General features: G+C 45.0%; 1 pseudogene; it reads right to left on the reverse strand.

Annotated features, from left to right (window-relative positions):
- Window positions 1-19075, reverse strand: part of LOC139254366 (putative nuclease HARBI1) — a 33436-nt pseudogene extending 14361 nt beyond the window's left edge.
- Window positions 19076-19587: the final 512 nt, after the last annotated feature.

The following is a 19587-nucleotide window of genomic DNA, read 5'->3' on the forward strand; positions in this document are numbered from 1 at the left end:
TTTCACGCATGTCTGTTGGAATTTTGGAGAGATTCATGGAAGGGGAAGACTGGGAGGATTTCACTGATCGCCTTGACCAGTACTTCGTAGTCAATGGATTGGAAGGAACCAATAATGCAATTAAGCGCAGGGCGGTTTTCCTCACTGTTTGTGGGTCAAAAATTTATGGCCTTATCAAGAATCTATCAACAGATAAGACTTACGATGAATTGTGTACGCTGGTTTGGAACCACTTTAAACCGAAGGAAAGCATCATCATGGCGAGGTATCATTTCTATACGCACAATCGCTCCGAGGGTGAGGACGTGGTGGAATTTGTTGCCGACCTGAGACGTCTCGCTGGGCCGTGCAACTTCGAAGCTGCGTTGGAGCAAATGCTGCGGGACTTTATCGTGCTTGGCATTGGTCACGAGGTCATCCTTCGAAAGCTGCTGGCTGCTGAATCTCGAGACCTGAGCAGGGCCATCACGATCGCCCAGGCATGCATGTCCACGGACGAAAACTCAAAACCATTATCTTCCCAGCATCGAAACTCACTGGCAAGTACTGTGCAAAAAATTATATCATCGGCAGGCAGAACAGCACATGGCACACATCCACGTTCGTATGACCTGTAACTGCTCAAAGTCCGCCATCGGGGGTGAATTAAATCTCACCTTGTTGGTGTTGCGGGGGCTATCATCGGGCCCATCAATGCCGATTCAAGCAATACGTGTGCAAAGGCTAAGCAACAATGGGGCACCTTCAGCGAATGTGTCCGCAACCGAGCAAGCGTGCTGCGACACACCACGTGGCTGAGGATGATCGATCCAGCGTGGATCAAGCGGCATGGGCAACTCAACCCGAGGTACAGGACGAAGAAGTGTATGGGGTACATTCTTTTACCAAACTTCATCCGATAATGTTGGAAGTTAAATTAAATGGGGTTCCAGTATCCATGGAATTGGACACGGGTGCGAGTAATGAGCCAGAGGACTTTTGAAAAGCTGTGGGACACTGAGTCAAACTGAGCCCAATCAATGCGAAGCTGCATACCTACACCAAAGAGCTCAAACCAGTCATTGGCAGCGCAGCAGTAAAGTTATCGTACGATCTGTGCATGATTTATCGTTGTGGATCGTTCCAGGCAACGGCCCAACGCTGTTCGACAGGAGTTGGCTTGAGAAAATTAAATGGAACTGGAATGATATTAAAGCCTTATCATCAGTGGATGATGCTTCATGTGCTCAAGTGCTGAGCAAGTTTCCCTCGTTGTTCGAACCAGGCATCGGCAACTTCATGGGAGCCAAGGTGCAAATCCACCTAGGCCCGGATGCAAGACCTGTCCATCACAAGGCTCAGACGGTTTCGTACATGATGAAGTAGAAGGTCGAGATTGAGCTGGACGGTCTTCAATGGGAAAGAATCATATCACCAGTCGAGTTCAGCGAATGGGCCAGTCCAATTGTCCCGGTGTTGAAAAGTGATGGCATGGTCAGGATCTGCGGCGACTACAAAGTAACGATCAACTGAGTCTCGATACAGGATCAGTACCCATTACCCAAGGCTGATGACCTGTTTGCAATGCTAGCAGGGGTGAAGTCGTTCACCAAATTGCACCTGACCTCTGCTTACATGATACAGGAGTTGGTCGAATAGTCGAAAAAACTGGCGTGCATTAACACGCACAAAGGACTGTTTATATACCACAGATGCCCTTTCGGAATTCGCTCAGCAGCAGCCATATTTCAGAGAAACATGGAGAGTTTACTGAAGTCTGTCCGAGAACCGTCATGTTCCAAGATGATATCCTGATCACCGGTCGCGATACCACCGAACACCTGCACAACCTGGAAGAGATTCTACCTCATCTGGACAGAGTGGGACTCAGGCTAAAATGCACCAAGTGTGTTTTCATGGCACCAGAAGTTGAATTCCTGGGGAGAAAGATTGCAGCAGATGGCATCAGGCCTATGGACTTGAAGACAGAGGCTTTCAAGAATGCACCCAGACCCCAGATTGTGACGGAGCTGCGTTCGTTCCTGGGTCTTCTCAACTATTCAATAACGTTCTACCTAGTTTGAGCACATTGCTACAGTCCTTGCACATGTTGCTGAGAAAGGGTAATGACTAGGTTTGGGGCAAATCTCAAGACAGAGCCTTTGAGAAGGTCAGGAACCTGCTATGTTACAATAAATTACTGGTACACTATGACCCATGTAAGCGGTTAGTGCTGGCCTGCGACGCCTCATCATATGGGGTCGGTTGTGTGCTCCAGCAAGCCAATATATCAGGCAAACTCCAACCAGTTGCATACGCGTCCAGAAGTCTGTCTAAGGCTGAAAGAGCCTATAGTATGGTAGAGAAAGAGGCTTTAGCATGTGTATATGGGGTTAGGAAAATGCACCAATACCTGTTTGGGCTTCGGTTTGAGCTTGAAACAGACCACAAGCCGCTCATTTCATTGTCTTCTGACAGCAAAGGTATAAACACCAATGCCTCGTCCCGCATTCAAAGATGGGCACAGACATTATCCGCTTATGATCATGTCATCCGCCATAGACCAGCCACTGAAAACTGTGCTGATGTGCTTAGCTGCCACAATTGCCCACAATGCTGCAGCCCGCAGACTTGCTGCTGCTCATGGATGCCTTCGAGAGCAAGGGGTCACCTGTCACGGTTCGCCAAATTAGGACCTGGACGAGCCAGGATCCTGTACTGTCAAGCATAAAAAGGTGTGTCCTAAATGGAAATTGGTCTGCCATTCCCAGGGAAATGCAGGATGAAATTAAGCCTTATAGCCACTGCAAAGCTGAATTGTCTATTCAGTCTGATTGTCTGTTATGGGGTAATCATGTTGTTATGCCAAAAAATAGCAGGGAAACTTTTGTGTGAGATTTACACAGTACCCACCCAGGCATTGTCATGAAGAAGGCCATTGCCAGGTCTCACGTTTGGTGGCCCGGCATTGACTCGGACTTGGAGTCATGCATGCATCAGTGCAACACTTGCATGCAACTGAGTAATGCACCTATGGAGGCTCTGCTGAGTCTGTGGTCATGGCCATCCAAACCGTGGTCAAGGATCCACATAGATTTTGCCGGCCCCTTTAGCGGCAAAATATTTTTAGTGATAGTGGATGCTTACTCCAAATGGATTGAATGCGTAATTATGTCATCCAGCACTTCCATAGCCACTATTGAAAGCCTCCGGGTCATGTTCGCCATTCATGGCCTGCCCGACGTCCTTGTCAGCAACAACGGACCGTGTTTCATCAGTTCGGAGTTCCATGAGTTTATGACCCGTAATGGCATCAAGCATGTCAGTCTGCCCCTTTCAAACCCGCGTCTAACGGTCAAGCGAAGCAGGCTGTCCAAAACTTTGAGCAGAGCCGAAAACGCGTGACTCACAGCTCCCTGCAGACCCGTTTGTCCCGCATTCGGCTCAGTTACCGGACGAGACCCTATTCGCTCACCGGGGTCCTTCCTGCCAATCTGTTAATGAAGAAAGGCCTCAAGAACCAGGCTCTCCCTTGTTCACCCAGATCTCAATGATCACGTCGAAACCAGAAGGCACCAGCAGCAATGGTACCACAATCACGCGGTCGTATCACGTGACATTGCTGTTCATGACCCTGTGTTTGTCCTGAATTATGATCATTGTCCAAAGTGGGTTGGTGGCACGGTTTTGGCCAAGGAGGGGAACAGGGTGTTTGTAGTCAAACTGCTAAATGACCAAACGTGCAAGAGGCACATCGACCAAACCAAACTGCGATTCACAGACAACCCAGAACAAATTGAAGATGACATCATCATCGACCAACCAACACACATCCAACCATCAGTTGACCATTGTGTCATTCACGAAGACGAACCTACATCCCCGACAGTCCTGTCAGACCGACTGCTCCGCAATGCAGCAATGGTCCGACTAACTCATCCAAGCTTGGGTTCAAACTGAGGCAATCAACCAGGGAGCAGAAGGCCCCGGAGCGTCACAACTTGTAAAGACAACCTGCACCAAGAGCTTTGGGGGGAATGATGTTATGTATGTTAACTGGGCTTTACCTGCCACCGGAGGGCGTGACTGTCAGAGTCCTAATGCTCACTGGCAGACACATGCAAGCCGTGTATATAATGTTGGCAGCCATGTTGAATCCTCATTTTGAGAATAAATAAACTGGAGTAAGGTCATACCTGAACTAGCTCACCGTACTTAGCCTCGTGGAGTTATTCGATACTTAACAGGTAGAGTATATCCCCACAGCTTTTGGAAGGGAGTGTGGGCGAATTTTAATGTCCAGAGTGGATTGAACTAGATTTCAAATTGGCTCATAACTGGATTTTTACCATGATGGTCTTATATAAGGGGATGGAGTATAAAAGCAGGGAAGTCTTACTACAGCTATACAAGGTATTGGTGAGGCCACACCTGGAATACTGCGTGCAGTTTTGGCTTCCATATTTACGAAAGGATATACTTGCTTTGAAGGTTCACTAGGTTGATTCCGGAGATGAGGGGGTTGACTTATGAGGAAAGGTTGAGTAGGTTGGGCCTCTACTCATTGGAATTCAGAAGAATGAGAGGTGATCTTATTGAAAGTTATAAGATTATGAGGGGGCTTGACAACGTGGATGCAGAGAGGATGTTTCCACTGATGGGGGAGACTAGAACTAGAGAGCATGATCTTAGAATAAGGGGCCGCCCATTTAAAACAGAGATAAGGAGAAATTTCTCCTCTCAGAGGGTTATAAATCTGTGGAATTCACTGCCTCAGAGAGCTGTGGAAGCTGGGACATTGAATAAATTTAAGACAGAAATAGACAGTTTCTTAAACGATAAGGGGATAAGGGGTTATGGGGAGCGGGTGGGGAAGTGGAACTGAGTCGATGATCATAGAAACATAGAAACATAGAAAATAGGTGCAGGAGTAGGCCAGTCGGTCCTTCGAGCCTGCACCACCATTCAATAAGATCATGGCAGATCATCCATCTCAGTACCCCTTTCCTGCTTTCTCTCCATAACCCTTGATCCCTTTAGCCGTAAGGGCCATATCTAACTCCCTCTTGAATATATCCAATGAACTGGCATGAACAATTCTCTGCAGTAGGGAATTCCACAGGTTAACAACTCTCTGAGTGAAGAAGTTTCTCCTCATCTCAATCCTAAATGGCCTACCCCTTATCCTAAGACTGTGACCCCTGGTCTTGGACTTCCCCAACATCGGGAACATTCTACCCGCATTCAACCTGTCCCGTCCCGTCAGAATCTCATATGTTTCTATGAGATACCCTCTCATCCTTATAAACTCCAGTGAATAAAGGCCCAGTTGATCCAGTCTCTCCTCATATGTCGGTCCTCCATCCCGGGAATCAATCTGGTGAACCTTTGCTGCACTCCCTCAATAGCAAGAACATCCTTCCTCAGATTAGGAGACCAAACTGAACACAATATTCCAGGTGAGGCCTCACCAAGGCCTTGTACAATTGCAGTAAGACCTCCCTGCTCCTATACTCAAATTCTCTAGCTATGAAGGCCAACATACCATTTGCCTTCTTCACCGCCTACTGTACCTGCATGCCAACTTTCAATGACTGATGTACCATGACACCCAGATCTCGTTGCCTCTCCCCTTTTCTTAATCTGCCACCATTCAGATAATATTCTGCCTTCGTCTTTTTGCCCCCAAAGTGGATAAACTCACATTTATCTACATTATACTGCATCTGCCATGCATTTGCCCATTCACCTAACCTGTCCAAGTCACTCTGCTGCCTCTTAGCGTCCTCCTCACAGCTCACACTGCCACCCAGTTTAGTGTCATCTGCAAACTTGGACATATTACACTCAATTCCTTCATCCAAATCATGAATGTATATTGTAAATAGCTGGGGTCCCAGCACTGAGCCCTTTATCCCGACTCTCTGCTTCCTGTCTGCCAACCAGTTCTCTATCTACGTCAGTGCATTACCCCCAATACCATGTGCTTTAATTTTGCACACCAATCTCTTGTGTGGAACCTTGTCAAAAGCCTTTTGAAAGTCCAAATACACCACATCCACTGGTTCTCCCTTGTCCACTCGACTAGGTACATCCTCAAAAATTCCAGAAGATTTGTCAAGCATGATTTCCCCTTCATAAATCCATGCTGACTTGGACTGATCCTGTCACTGCTTTCCAAATATGCTACTATTTCATCCTTAATAATTGATTCCAATATTTTCCCCACTACTGATGTCAGGCTAACCAGTCTATAATTACCCATTTTCTCTCTCCCTCCCTTTTTAAAAAGTGGTGTTACATTAGCTACCCTCCAGAGTCGATAGACTGTTGGAAAATGATCAGCAATGCATCCACTATTTCTAGGTCCACTTCCTTAAGTACTCTGGGATGCAGACTTATCAGGCCCCAGGGATTTATCGGCCTTCAATCCCATCAATTTCCCTAAAACAATTTCCCGCCTAATAAGGATATCCTTCAGTTCCTCCTTCGCACGAGACCCTCGGTCCCCTAATATTTCCAGAGGTTATTTGTGTCTTCCTTCGTGAAGACAGAACCAAAGTATTTGTTCAATTGGTCTGCCATTTCTTTGTTCCCCATTATAAATTCACCTGAATCTGATTGCAAGGGACCTATGTTTGTCTTCACTAATCTTTTTCACTTCACATATGTATGGAAGCTTTTGCAATCAGTTTTTATGTTCCTGGCAAGCTTCCTCTGACACTCTATTTTCCCCCTCCTAGTTAAACCCTTTGTCCTCCTCTGCCAAATTCAGCCATGATGTTATTGAATGGCGGAGCAGGCTCGAGGGGCCATTTGGCCTACTCCTCTTCCTATTTCTTATGTTCTTATAAGATTGGACGAATAGAGGTGGCAATTTGCCCAATGTGTGGGACACGGGATGAGACTCTGTCCCATTTATTGGTGTTATGTCTGCAGTTAAAGGATTTTACGTACTATGTTCGACAGTTGTGTGAGATTTTCTTGCTGGACGGGGACCAAAGTTCAAGAATGGGAATCCTGTAGGATTCAATTTTGAGATCAGGATTGCATGAGAGTCTGCTCGAGTCTAGCTGAGCGGCAATTAATTTAATGTTCAGTGTTGCTAGATTTGCAAAGAAGGCATGCTCTGTTTTTTAAGGGGGGGAGAATAAACCTGAGCATTTTAAATATAAGCCAAAAGATCATTCTAAGGCTCTGCGGATGCTGTATTCAGAAAGGAATTTGAAAGATAGTATGTTATGATTAGTTTTTAAATACAATAGATTAATATATGTTACGCAAGACAAATTAAACTTCAGGTTTTGATGTTAATACGTGTTAGAAGACTGGCTGTGCAGATTGGTGGAATGGACTTGTATGATCCAATGGAATGATCACGATGTTGTAACTGTGGTGTCCCTGCACCTTGCTACTGAATCACACGAGGCATGTACTGCAGACACAGTCACTGTGTGACCTTTCTTTATTCCCAGGACCAAGAAGTGATGACCCTGCGTGGGACCTCCCTTTAAATACCTGAGTGCCCAGGTGAGGAGTGTCTCCCACAAGTTCACCCCCTGTGGTCAAGGTGTGCATATCCAGGACATATATACAGTGTGGTTGCATGAAGGTTACAGTTACATGAAGGTTACAGTTGTGTGAAAGTTGCATACATGACAGTAACTATTTTTAATGTTCAATAAATATTGAAAGAAAAGTGGGTAGTGCACTCGCCTCTGAATCAGAAGGTTGTGGGTTCAAGTCCCACTCCAGAAACTTGAGCACATAAATCTAGGCCGACATTCCAGTGCAGTACTGAGGGAGTGCCGCACTGTCGGAGGTGCCGTCTTTCGGATGAGACTTTAAACCGAGGCCCTATCTGCTCCCCCATGTGAACGTAAAAGATCCCATGGTACTATTTCGAAGAAGAGCAGGAGAGTTATCCCCAGTGACCTGGCCAATATTTATCCCTCAATCAACATAACAAAAACAGATTATCACACTGCTATTTGTGGGAACTTGCTGTGTGCAAATTGGCTGCTGCATTTCCATAGTGCAACAGTGATTACACTCCAAAAGTGCTTAATTGGCTGTAAAATGCTTTGAGACAGCTGGTGGTTGGGAAAGGTGCTATATACATGCAAGTCTTTCTTTTTATTTCTTTCTTTCTGGAGATTGCTGAACAACCTTCTCCCAAATCTCTCTTTGTGCAGATTGGTAGATTCAATGCATTACCAAAAATGGATATTCTCCTAATCATTGCCTTCTCTACCATAAGCTTAATCTCTGCTTTCATGACTCTGTGATTCCAAGTTTGTTCTCACAATTTTCTTCTCTTTATTGCTCTTTTCTCGAGAAAGTGCTGATTTACCCTCAGATATGGTCGCAAAGGTATCAGCATCAATCGTGGTCCATGTGAAACAATTCATTTTCATATGTGAGCCTGGAGAGTGAGGCCGGGATTTTGCTCACCTTGTTGGGTCTGGGTCGGGTGACATTGGTCCTAACCCTGCTGCTGGCTCCGGCCCGCTCTGGAAAATGAATTTCCCCTGATGGGGCTTGTTAAACCCGCCTAACACATTTCCTGGCCAATTAGAGGAAGCAGGTCTGGTGACGTCATTTGATGACATGCCATCAGCCGGTTTCCTTAAAGGGATCATGTCCAAATGTATTTTGTCATTTTTGCTGTCAGTGTTCTACAGCATTGAAGTTCTGCAAACACTGCAATGACTGCACAAAGGCACAGGGCTGCACCCAGGCTTTCCCATGACTTACAGCATGCAGGGAGGTCCTCTTCCCTTCCCATGAGTGGAAGAGACCACCCTTGATCAACAGAGCCTGGTTGCACATTGCAGAGGAGGGCACAAGTAACAATTTGGTCAGGAGAATCTGGGTGCAGTGCCGCAAATGTTTCAATGATCTCAGTAGATCACAAAATGTTAGTACAAAGCCACACTCAACCTCATCCTGCTGTGCCTCTCATCACATCCCCATCACTCTGCCTTCCCTGCCCTACTCCTGCACAACCTTGCTCATGCCAACATACCTTACATCTGCACTCTGTCTACATTATCACATCCCCATCTCATTAGCCACCCGTCACACTCACCCTGATCCTAGTGCAATTATAACAACTAACAACACAAGGGTAGGCCCTTGGGTATTTTATCCAATGTTCATGTAAAGTTTCTGTTCATGTGCTGTCAAACAATGAAACCTTTATTTTCAATTATTTGTATGATCCTTTGGAAGTGAGCTTGGCTTAGTGAGTTGCAGTGAATGGTGAGACATAACAGTACACCCCACTATGGTTGAGTTTGAAAGGAATGGCTTGGGTATTGTTGGGATGCTTTATGGTGTTGGTGTAGCGTGGTGCCAACCTGGTGCATCATGTGGCAGCCAGGGTATACATCATCAAGTGAAGTAAATCTGGCCATGGTGAGGCCATCCCTGGCCCCCTGGGCAGCAATGTGCTCAGGTGCTGATGTCCTGTGTTCTGTGCAGCATCAGTTGATCGGAGAAGGTTGGTGTTGTTGGTGATGCTACTGGTGTGCCTGGTGCTGCTGTTGTTGTGGATGATTGTGGCGGGATTCTGAGGACCAAGGTGAGAGAGTATAATGGGTGATGGAATAGATGGCAGGTGTAGTTGAGATGATAGAAGCATTCTGTCAATGGTGAGAGGTTGTTCCAATGACGTGACACTGGATAGAAAGTTTGCTCCAAACACTTGCAACCTGCATAAAGCTCAATCTGTATTCCAAATGGAGTAAGCAACAGCGTCTGAGCTTGGAAAGTGAACAATTGTGAGGTGGGAGCATTTATAGCACATTTCAAGCGGTCAAGTAATCAGCTGATTCAATTGCCATTCATCTCCCGCCTCAACTTAACGTGATGCTCGAGCAGCAAGGACCCCATGGGCGAGCACATAAAGTCAAAAGGTGAGCTAAATTGTATTCTTAATTACGTCTAAACAAAGTCATAATGAACTTAAATTGGTGCCCCCACCGCTGCCTGTCTCAGCGCTGATGGACCTGATATTGGGAAAGGTGCCTGGCGGCGGGTTCACAACGGTGTCCCGACCCGCTGTAAATAAAAAACACTTTCCCACCCGACCCACCATCAATCGCACCCGCTGAGACCCTGCAAAATTCCGGACTAAATGTTGGGAGCTCATTTGATGATGAAAGGCATCATAGTCAAGCTCAATCCTACACATTCATAGCTCCAGTAAGGCTATTACAAGTATTATGACACTGAGTTTACTTTGAATAGTTAAAATGTACAGGCAAAAAAAATGGTTCTGCACCTCACTGTAATAGCACCACAGTGTAATATCTCCAAGTTTGCAGATGACACTAAACTGGGTGGCAGTGTGAGCTGTGAGGAGGACGCTAAGAGGCTGCAGGGTGACTTGGACAGGTTAGGTGAGTGGGCAAATGCATGGCAGATGCAGTATAATGAGGATAAATGTGACGCTATCCACTTTGAGGACAAGAACACAAAGGCAGAATATTATCTGAATGGTGGCAGATTAGGAAAAGGGGAGGTGCAACGAGACCTGGGTGTCATGGTACATCAGTCATTGAAAGTTGGCATGCAGGTACAGCAGGCGGAGAAGAAAGCAAATGGTATGTTGGCCTTCATAGCTAGGGGTTTTGAGTATAGGAGCAGGGAGATCTTACTGCAGTTGTACAGGGCCTTGGTGAGGCCTCACCTGGAATATTGTGTTCAGTTTTGGTCTCCTAATCTGAGGAAGGACGTTGTTGCTATTGAGGGAGTGCTGCGAAGGTTCACCAGACTGATTCCCGGGATGGCAGGACTGACATATGAGGAGAGACTGGATCGACTGAGCCTGTATTCATTGGAGATTAGAAGGATGAGAGGGGATCTCATAGAAACATATAAAATTCTGATGGGATGGGACAGGTTGGATGCAGGAAGAATGTTCCCGATGTTGGGGAAGTGCAGAACCAGGGGACACAGTCTAAGGATAAGGGGTAGACCATTTAGGACTGAGATTAGGAGAAACTTCTTCATTCAGAGAGTTGTTAACCTGTGGCATTACCTACCGCAGAGAGTTGTTGGTGCCAGTTCATTGGATATATTCAAGAGGGAGTTAGATATGGCCCTTACGGCTAAAGGGATCAAGGGGTATGGAGAGAAAGCTGGAAAGGGGTACTGAGATGAATGATCAGCCATGATCTTATTGAATGGTGGTGCAAGCTTGAAGAGCCGAATGGACTACTCCTGCACCTATTTTCTATGTTTCTATGTTTCACTGGTTCCTTGAATTGCAACTGAAAATGCTAAAATGAAATTTGCATACTCGTATTAATGATTTTTAACCAGCTGCACAGTTTCTAGTAATTTAAGTGTCTTTTAGTAAGAGTTACTGGATAACAGTAAGGAGCAGGAAATTAGATTGTTTTTTTCCCCTCCCTAAGTCCAGGGTGCTGAGACCAATTGTAGAGCGCAAGCTGGGCATTAGTTGAGAACAGCTACCTCTATTTTCTACTGCCACAGATTAAAATATTTAGTTTACTGATTACTAATGTTCTAGCATTCATTAGCTGAGAGAGTGGAAATTGGATCTAAGTGCTTCCTATTTGTATAATTTAGTGCATATACCAAACAGTGTCATTACCCAATAAGCCATCAGGGCAACATTCCAAGTTTTTAACTGTCACTTACCATTTGCCAATCAGCTCTGAAAAGTAAATTTCAACATTAATGCCTCAAAAAGACCTTAGAGATTACCTAGTATTCAAATGAAATTTTAATTGTTTGTTAATTAGCTAAGTATAGAGAACAGATTCAACTACTTCTTTCAAAAATCTGTGAGAGCTGTAGAATGACATGTCAACAGAATTAGTTTCCAGTGCCATCAGCTATTTTGCTCAGTTGGTAGTGTTGCACTACTGCTTCCTCTGGGCTAAAGTATGTGGGTTCACTGTTAACTGGAGTACAAGGGATTCATATCATAGTTATTCTCTTGGAAATGTTTGGAGATCTTGTGTGTTGGAAAAAAAAGATGTCCCTAGATTAATGTAGAGCAGTGTTCTATCACATTTGCCAACATCTGTTTGGAAAATGTTTAAACCATCAGCAGGAATGACTCCAAGGAGGGGAAATTTGGTCGCGCCTCATTTGTGGTGGTAACCCAGGCAGAGCGGTAATTTTGCATCCTCCAGCCAGAAATTTGTCAGAATCGGGCACGGAGCTGACAGGGGAGCTAAATCAGCTGTTGCACACTAGAGCTGGGAGTGGGGGTGGGGGATGTTAACAAATGTTTGGTGGATAAATTTGGCGGCCCCATTGTGCACGCGTGGAACTCCGAATCAGACATCCGAGTCTTAAAGGCAGAGTAATGCATACATTAAAGTTTTCAAAATCACTTGTTTTCAACCTGTACTGTTATGTCTGCCTGCCGCTACAAACTCGGAGGCTCATGCACCATGCTCTGTATAAACTTTGCACTGACTGTGACCTCCGAGGGAAGTGTGCAAGCCTGTACCGACAGTTATTCCAGATGTTTTACTTGGTGGCCACTAATTTTACGACCAGGGCGCAAACATGGGCATTGCACCAGGAATATCGGAATGATCCTCATGATCGGAGTGATCATCAGCAGCCAGGCGCTACTGGTTTGCATCCCCGGTGAGCCTCGAATGAATTTTCGGTAGGGACGCTAAACACTGTGCTCCCAGTCGGTAACCACTTACCCCTCCATTGCCGTCCCCTCTGGCTGCTAACTGAAGCATTAGACAACCGAAAATCTAGCCCCAAGTATTTTATATACAAAATTAATAGACAATTTACAGAAAGTGAAGGGAAAAATTAGTGTTCAAATCATGGGTGATTTAGAATTTCTCAGTGAGCTTGAAATTTTCAATATTGAAATGTGGTCTGTGCTTATTTCAGCCAGCTGTCACAGCCATCTAAATAAAGGCCCGACCAATTTCGAACTGGCCCAAACTCATGTGCAGATTAGGGCAGGCCTCTGTGCTGATAAATTAGTTATTGTTGTGCCCATTTAAGGCTGTTCAAATCATTTGTCATGTACTGATGCACAGGATTGGCTATGGGTTGGTCATATGTCTGTCATTCCTTCAAACTTATAACATCTCAAAAATATTTCTCTGTTTTTATAAAAAAATTACATCTAATATGAAGGAACAGATCTGAACTACAGAAGGGTTTAGAAATAATACACCCATAACTTCCTTGGAGGAGGCCACCATGAACATTCTTGCATATTCAAACATGGAGGTAAGGTGAGTGTCACCCTACTCTTATATCTTTTTCAGCTACATTTTTGCAGTTTCACAGATATTCACACAACCACACAAACATTGCATACAGTACATTGCAAGGTAATCTCTAATTGAAGGTATTTCCTGGAGCTGGCATTCTAATAGTTAGGTCCTTTTGTATCATTGTAGGCCTGGAAGAGCAGCCTGTCAGCACTGACAGTAGCCTGGAAAAACACAGCAACACTTGGCACCCTGTCTCCCTCTCATTAACAGTTGCAAATATCACCACAGTCACATATCTTCCAGAGGATGAAATAGTGAGCAAGAGGAGGTCACACTGCACTCGTCAGAAAGAGCAAGTTCTGATGGCAAAGGAGGAGCAGGAACCTGCTGACTGAATGGCTACATGGATGTTATCAATGACCCCCTGTGCTTTCTCAAATACAACACTTAGGTGAAATTTGGCAATCATGTCAGGCACCTGTTACTCTACAGGGGAAGGGAAATGAAAGTGTGAGCCATGTTATCAGTCCCCTGCTTAATACATATATTTGCTGATAGAGAAGTGTTTGTGGAATGAGCCAAAGGCAGAAAAGTTGAGAGCAGTGGTAACCTTGTCTGCCATTGACAGGTGGGCTGCAGGTGTCCTTGCAGCAGATGGCAAGGTCTGCTCCCCTTTAAAAAAAGAAAGACTTGCATTTATATAGCACCTTTCACAAACACCGGATGTCCCAAAGCGCGTTTTACAGTCAATAAAGTACTTTTTGAAGGCTGTAGTGTCGGAAACGCGGCAGCCAATTTGCGCACAGCAAGTTCCCACAGACAGCAATGTGATAATGACCAGATAATCTGTTTATGTTATGTTGATTTAAGGGATAAATATTGGCCAGGACAATATTTAGAGTGTCAGCTATGGCTCAGTGGGTAGCACCCTCACCTCTAAGAAAGAAAGTTGTGAGTTCACGTCCCACTCCAGAAACTTGAGCACAATAATCTGACACTGCAGTGCAGTGCTGAGGGAGTTGGAGGTGCTGTCTTTCAGATGAGACATTAAACCGAGGCCCTGCCTCTTTCTCAGTGGATGTAAAAGATCTCATGGCACTATTTTGCTCCTCTTTAAGTTCTTAAACATACATTGTATATCCTCCCTTGCACCTGTCCAAATGGGCTCTGTAGGGGAAAAATGCAACCCTGGTGCAGAAGCTAAGAAATTGCATCAAGCATTCATTCAAATATTTCTGCATTCTGGGGCCTTACTGGGGCTAAGACATGAAATATGTGCAAGCACTCTAACACCAAAAATGGACAAGCATTCGCAGAAGTAACGAGGAGCAAACCGTAAGTGTGGCTTGCTCCCCCAGTTTTCTGATCCCCAGACCTTTCTGCACCTGTGCAACTGGCATAGATGATCAGAAAACCTACCTTATAATCTTGTACTTATGGCTATATCAAAGCTGCATTTAAATAAAAATACGTGCTTACCAAAACTTGTTTTGATGCATAAAAATCATTTAATGAAATTAGATCATAATGCCTTGGCTGGAAGAAAGGTTTAAATTGCCAGATTGGAAATAGTAAATAATTAAAACAGTTGGTCAATCTTGATGGTTTTTGTACTTATGGAATTCATTATTATACGCATTAAAGACTAAAGTACTTTCCTGAGCAATCTGCTTTACAGTGGAGACAGCTTGCAAGTTTATTTGAAATTGAAATAGGTGGCGAACTTAGCATTAGTAGATAAACTGGAGAAATGGAAATGTTCTTGATGATTGTTTCTTCAAAGGTATCATTGAAAATTTTACTGTTCAACACTTTGAATGTTGCCATTGCCTTAAACATATCCAAAATCGTTGGTATACCTCACACCATGCACTTCTTGGTAGAAGGGCTCCTGCTAAAACCATGTTCAGCTCATTCTCTATCCTTTTTTCTATTAACACACAGATTTCCTGACACTGTGTTCTCTCTCCTGCTCTGTTCCCACTTCCTATCTGCAACCTCCCCCACTCATTATCCAATCCAATACACACTTTTGCTGATGTTTATACAGTACATTCATCTATGTCCTCCAATTCATACTCCCCTCAGTGCTCATGACCTCCAGTGAAAGAGATCAAATTGGGTTTTCTGTTGAACAATCGCTAATACAGTTTTCTGCAAAAGCACTACTTTTAAGTTTGAGTCAGAACATTTCTAAAGGGATGGTCTTCTAATTGAAAAACCAGAAAGCTTGTAATTCTTCTCTGATTCAAGCGTTCTTTTAAAAATTAAACCTATATATACATTTTAAAATGAAAGTTGTCATTTTCAGGAAATGCACATTAGGGTCGAGTAAGGATTAAAAATATTTGGTTTGCTTAATGATGATTTCATAAATAATATTGACATAGATAATTAATGGGATAATAGAGAAAGTCTAATTACATTTTGTTTGAGGGAATGATTTCACAACTCAACAAAGTTATGAATAATCTACATAGGGGACCCTCATCACTAAAATAAATTAAATGTGACATACTAATTGTGCCATGTGGATTTTACACCGCAGGTGAGCTAGACCAGATAACTAATGAATGGATTTCCTGTTTTGCACTCATGCTGGTACATTAAATTACCAACAGGAGGAATTACACCCTGAAGCAATCCTTTCAAATTCAGTTCCAGTGGGAGCCCCATACTTTCAATGAGTTTGGTATGCACTGCATGGTGAAGCAGAAAGTTAAGTCAGTCACATTTGCAATTGGGAGTAATTGAAATGACAGGAGAATTCTTGCAGGATTTATTTTAAATCTGTATGCTCCAAAGTAGTATTTGCAGGTAAAGGGCATAGTTTCCTATTAAAATAGGCAGTCATCATCATAGGCGGTCCCTTGAACGAGGATGACTTGCTTCCACGATTTCACAGGTGTTTCACTGAAGGACCCGATGTTCCAGTCCTGAACTCCAATTGAGGGTGTGGAAGATGCCTGTGCGTAAATTTTTTTAACGTGTGGTGACCGTTGCATACCAGCCACCACACGGGCTTAACAGAGCTAGGTCTTGGTCCAGTGGCAAGGATTAACCAAGACGACTGGAGACCTGCTCTGTTGCACGGACCTAGCGTGCACACATATCGCAGTGTGGGCTGGCCTGCGCTGCCCCTGGGCCCTCGGCTCTTCTGGGCCCTGTACCCTCATCTGTCGCACCTCCGCCATGATCTCTCACCACTCCTCCACCATAAACATTCACCGCATCTTGCCCCAACCTTCCCACTCCTCTGTACCTGGGTCTTGCCGATGTTCCTACCCACACTCCAAAACGGCGACCAGGGTTTTGATGACATCACCCAGTCGCCCATCTCAAAATCGTTGCACACTTGAAGCAGCTCGCGCTGGAGGTTGAAGTGGTATGCCTCTCCAGCTCTTTTATAGCCCGACCTGCGGAGCTGTTCTCTCGCAGGCCGGGGGGCTAGTATAGGCAGTATAGTACTGATGTGTGCATTACACTTCAGTTTCTTTTGAATTTGGTTTCCTTTGGATATATATATATTGCTTGAGTCTGTTTGTTGGGAGTTGTTAATGACTGAGGCACAATTTCCAGCTGATGTGGTACTATCACTGAGCTTGACGAAAATGGGATAGCAGCTCCCTAGGGAGCTCTCCCCGAATAAAACTTCCTCTGACCATCTGCTGCCATCTTCCACTTCTCCCTCCCTCAAATCTCCCCCCCCATCACTGTCCAAGCCCCCCTTGGCCCTAACCCTGACCCTCAAAACACTTTACCTACCCCTTAAACCATGCTACAAGGGCCCACTGCCCATCCCCCAACCCCCAACTGCAGCCTACTTTCCAGGCCGACCTCCTCGCTGCCAAGTCCCTCCAGCTGGACCCTCACTTCTCGCTCCCCACAGATGACTCAGCTGCTCCAAGCGACCCCCGGTGAACCTTTGACCGGCTACAAAAATAGGTTTGGGCCTATCTGACGCATGAACCTTCCCTCTGAGCCTCCACCCATCGGCAGACGCACCAACATTAGCATCCTCGATCAGGCCAACATCCCCAGCATCGAAGCACTGACCACACTCGACCAGCTCCGCTGGGCAGGCCACATTGTCCACATGCCTGACACAAGACTCCCAAAGCAAGCACTCTACTCGGAACTCCTACATGACAAGCAAGCCCAAGGTGGGCAGAGGAAATGTTTTAAGGACACCCTCAAAGCCTCCTTGATAAAATGCAACATCCCCACTGACATCTGGCCAAAGATGGTCCTAAGTGGAGGAAGTTTATCTGGGAGGGCGCTGAGCACCTCGAGTCTCGTCGCCGAGAGCATGCAGAAAACAAGCGCAGACAGCGGAAAGAGCGTGCGGCAAACCTGTCCCACCCACCCCTTCCCTCAACAACTGTCTGTCCCACCTGTGACAGAGACTGTAATTCCCGTATTGGACTATTCAGTCACCTAAGAACTCACTTTTAGAGTGGAAGCAAGTCTTCCTCGATTTCGAGGGACTGCCTATGATGATGATGTAAACATAATGCAAAATACATTGTTATTGTGTTGGGTGGGGGAGATTCTCAGCTTTAGGGTGGAGTTCTGGTGTGGATTCCGCCATCAAGGTGGAGCCACTAATGCAAGCGAGGAAACTCTGGTGGTGCTGCAGCAGGAACACTTCAGTAACAACAGAAGAGGAGGCGAGGGACCTTAAAAGGATAGAATCCCAGAAGATTGGAAAGCTCCCACTGAGGGCCTTGAATGAGACCCAGGCCTTCGGTTTCAGGCTACTCGAAGGAGAGGAAACCAGTACAAGGCACTCCCCTCCACGGGGGCATCTTTTACCATTGCTTCCTGGAGGCTATTGCAACTTCTTACATGACCGCCCCAGGAAGCAGAGGTCGCTAGGGAGGAAAGGAGGGATCACATACATTTGAAAGTAGCGGGTGAGGAAGGAATGGTCAGCAGCAATTTTGGGGTGTGGGTGTATAGAAATTGCAGTCAGTGACATAAGATGTGGTAGGTCTCCCCACCTTTATTTTCCGATTTTGGACGGGTTCATGGAGGAGAATTCCCTTCATGGTATTTGAATCAGTGGTTGGCAGTAACAAAAATAAAACAATTTGATAAAGAAGTAAAGACTCCGGAAAACTCTCATATCTGTGTTTAGCTCTTTAAATTTCCCCTTTCCCCTAGTGCCGAGCAATCTTGAGCATCCGTTTAATACAGGCACAATTATTATTCTGTGCAAATGAGGGAGAAATAATCGAAAAGGTTACAGATGATGCCACTACACCGTGATGTATTATCACATGGTTTGGTATGAGCATACTCAATTCACTCTGGCCTAATAAAGCAAACACATGGACTAGCAACTCGTCGTGTCTCGGTCCTTCATTCGTTCTACCCAAGTATATTACACTTTGCCGATGAGGATGAGATCCCAAAGCCATTTTAAGGCATCATGGAAGGACACAGTGTTCAACCTTCAAGTGGACACGTTTAAGGTGAATTTGTGACACTTACAGTTGTTGCTTGTGCAGAATCGGTACACAGTTAGCGTTCTGAGCCATTGTTTGACGGTATTGGGGCAATCATGGCTGAATCTAAGGGACTCATCAGAAACCTCGGCATGTATGACTGAGCTCGCGAACCATTCAGTTCTTACATGGAGTGCATAGAGATATTTTTAGGGCCAATAACATTATTGAGACCGAAGGCGCATATGAGAATGTTCAAGCTCAAAATAAATTCATTCGTGAATGGAAGAAAGCAATTTTTCTAATGGAGGTCGGGCCAGATGTCAACGGAACCTTGACAAACCTACTCGCGCCAGGGAAAGCGAAGGATGCTTCGTCGAAGGCATTGTCGAGAAACTCAAAGACCATTTCGACCCAAAGCCTTTAGAAATAGCAGAGAGCTATAAGTTTGGTACCAGAATCCAAGAACAAAGTGAAACCATCAGTGAATACATTGTAGCTCTTATGAACCTGTCCTTGCAGTGTAACTTTGGCACATTTTTGGATAGTGAGTTGTGAGATAAGTTTGTGTGTGGACTGGTGGATGAGTGCACACAGCCCAAGTGGCTCGGAACACTCTGAGCCTAAAATTTGACATAGTATGTAAAATTGCCCTACCTCTGGAGATGGCATTTAAGAATGCTAGTGAGCTCTATCCAACTCAAGTGACGAGTGCAGCTAAGGTCTACAGTCACAAAGCCACTGCCAAACCTAAAGCTGTGAGACTGAGTCAATAGCATGGTGGTGAGAGCAGTTCAGTGAATTGTTATCACTGCAATGGAAATCAATCACCACCAATACAGAAATGCAAAGTGTTTTCACTACTAGAAGCAAAGCTGTATTCCAATATTTTGCAGAGCTAGAGCAGGAAATAAGAACCA

Source organism: Pristiophorus japonicus, chromosome 3, assembly GCF_044704955.1.
Source record: "Pristiophorus japonicus isolate sPriJap1 chromosome 3, sPriJap1.hap1, whole genome shotgun sequence".
Classification (NCBI taxonomy): domain Eukaryota; kingdom Metazoa; phylum Chordata; class Chondrichthyes; family Pristiophoridae; genus Pristiophorus; species Pristiophorus japonicus.